The sequence below is a fragment of the Amblyomma americanum genome, chromosome 9 (assembly GCF_052857255.1).
Source record: "Amblyomma americanum isolate KBUSLIRL-KWMA chromosome 9, ASM5285725v1, whole genome shotgun sequence".
NCBI classification, from domain to species: Eukaryota; Metazoa; Arthropoda; class Arachnida; order Ixodida; family Ixodidae; genus Amblyomma; species Amblyomma americanum.
In genome coordinates this window covers 87,208,357-87,211,040 of record NC_135505.1, presented here as the reverse complement: position 1 = coordinate 87,211,040, position 2,684 = coordinate 87,208,357, and the positions used below count along the sequence as shown (strand labels likewise).

The 2,684-nt window shown below is 48.8% G+C and overlaps 1 pseudogene; it reads right to left on the bottom strand.

The window, feature by feature from the left end:
• Positions 1-315: 315 nt before the first annotated feature.
• On the bottom strand, positions 316-1,234 carry LOC144103490 (uncharacterized; annotated as a pseudogene).
• Between the last annotated feature and the right edge of the window lie 1,450 nt (positions 1,235-2,684).

Sequence of the window (2,684 nt, the reverse complement as noted above, 5' to 3'; positions counted from 1 at the left end):
TATAGGCAGATTGCGCTCACCCTCACGCACAACAACAATAGGTAACACGGCGCACTGACCTTCACAGCGAGCAGTGACATTGCATTGACCGATCACATGCATTTTTTCACCTGTATAAGTTTTGAGCCCCAATTTCGTTGGCTCACACTTGACATGCGACAACTTAGCGGCGTACACGCTTTCCGGCACAACAGTCACAGCAGCACCGGTGTCAACCTGCATTGGCAGGTCGTGGCCTTCAACATTCACAGACACAACATAGCTCTTCTTAGAAGGCGTAGCGTCGCAACTGTATAACGTGGAGTCCTCTTCCGATTACTCGGATACTAGATGCGCTTTTAGTTCTTCACGGCTTGCCTGGCACATATTTTGAAGATGACCCACTTTCGAGCACCGTCTGCACTTGTACCTCTTGTACCAACAGCTGTCTGAAGTATGCGCCTTGCCACAGCGGCTACACTTCTGTTTTTGACTTTTTCCTCGCGTTGAGTCTTTTGTCTTTCGGTCGCACCTCTCGTGCGTTCCCACCGCGTTGAGTGCCTCACTGCGACCTCTTTGTTGCAATAGCGCGGCCTGCTGTGTGGCCAACTCCCTATCCAGCGCAATTTTGCATGCGCCTTGAAATGTTAAGCCTTCCGTGGTGAACAGAGCTCTTTGAGTTTCCTCATTGCGAATGCCTGCTACCAGTCTGTCTCGCAAGGCATCCTGCAGAAAGTCTCCGAAATTTCACTTCCGAGCAAGGTGTTTTAACTCCAGAACGAAATCTTCTACGCTCTCTTGCTCCAGTTGAACTCGGCGGTTAAACCTGCACCTTTCAGCAATGACTGAAGTTTGCGGGCTGTAGTGATTCTTCAGCAGAATCTTGATTTCAGCGAAAGTCTTTTCACCGGGAAGCGCTGGAACTACCAGGTTCTTGAGGACTTCATACGCCTCTGCGCCAAGTACTGTTAGAAAAACTGACAGTTTCTTTGCTTCCGAGACCTCATTGGCGCTGACGAAATGTTCAAACCGTTCCAAGTAAGAATCAAAATTCTGGACCTTGGGGTCGTACTCATCGATTCTGCCAAGACGCGACATCGCTTCGGTGCACAAACGTAACAACGTAAACGTAACAACGCTTCGGTGCAGTTACTTATCGTGTCGATGTCTTGCTTGGTGCGTAGGATCCGTTGTCAGCTGCTTGCCCCTGGCCGCCAGCCACTTGCAGTCCGCGTTAGTGGCTTCCGATGTGCGTCGTCCGACCTTGCCCAGACACGCTTGGCAGGCCAGTCCCGACGGATCCCATCCTCGTCGCCAGTGAAATAACTACGACCAGCATCGACGAAGGTCCAGAACTAAAAAACGTTTATTGCCAAGAGCGTGGTGTTCTTATAGTGCGCCGATAGCGTGCCGTGCGCAGCTTATCAGCAGCACGGAATGACACGTCAGCGGCTCGCTAGGTGCTCACGCTATCACAGAAATAAAACCACAATTAAATAATAGGTAAGCATTGTATACATGCAGTTACAAATCGAAGCGTTACCATATCGCACCGCCAGTCGAATTCTAGGCCCACTTTGACCCCCCAAACGAAGCAAACTTCGTTTGGGACGTGTCTTGAGGGGGTGAAACTCGACAATCGGTTCACGTGCAGCGTAATTTCTCTGATAGTTGGCGCTAGGCGGCGATCGTTCCGCTAGGCGGCGTGCGTGCACGCGTTGCCGAGCGTGGTGGCAAACCACCCCTTTTCATAGGGTAGTTGTTGTTAGCCTTTCAAAAGATGGCACATACCCACACTGGGCGATCGGCCAAGAATCGGGTGGCTGTTCCCCTGAACGCAGTTAATAAAAAGGAAAAGCACGTGGGAGCGCAACACCGGTGAATTCTTCCTCATGAACAGAAAAGGGCTGAGAGTTTTGAATTCTTAATTGTACGATGAGGATAAAGAGAGGGATTAAATAATAATTATTAAGTCAAAATGTAATAATTGATAGAAAAGAAAATTTTGGAACACTTAGCAAGGCAGTCGGTGAGATTCTATCAGGATATTCAGAACAGCGGTACAAACAGATCTGTGGCTGAACCCAAATGTGGTGGCGCCAAATGATAGCAAGAGCGGGCTGCTCAAACTAAGGCCAAGATGCTGCAAGGGCTCCTCCAGCAACCTTTTTCTCAGAGAGTTGAATCAGCGACAATACAGCCAAAAGTGTTCTATAGATTCAGGCTCAAGGCAAAATGCGCAAAGGGGAGAGAGCGCCAAACCTGACCTGTGTAAATAGAAATTTAGAGGGGGGATGCGGCAGCGCAGCCTCGTCAGTGATACTTCAAGCTGCCGAGAGCAACAAATTTTCCTGTTCTAATAATATCTAAGGTGCTCATAATCCGCCGATGTTAAAAATTTTGTGTCTTGCGTGCTTAAAAACGCACGTCGCCGAAACCTAGATGCTGTAATATAGGCTGTAGCCGGGATGATTGGCAACACATGGCCGCTGAGGGAAGCCTTTGCGAGATTGTCAGCAATCTCATTTACTGCCACACTGCTGTGACCAGGAACCCATACTAAATGAACAAGGCTCAAATGCAGAGGAAGTAGGGACAAGAAAGTTGTTAAAATGGGACCGTCAACATGTGCAGCGAGGGAAGAACACAAAGATAAAGAATCAGTAATTACTGCTACTGCTGTAATAGAGGGGTCTAGCTTGCGT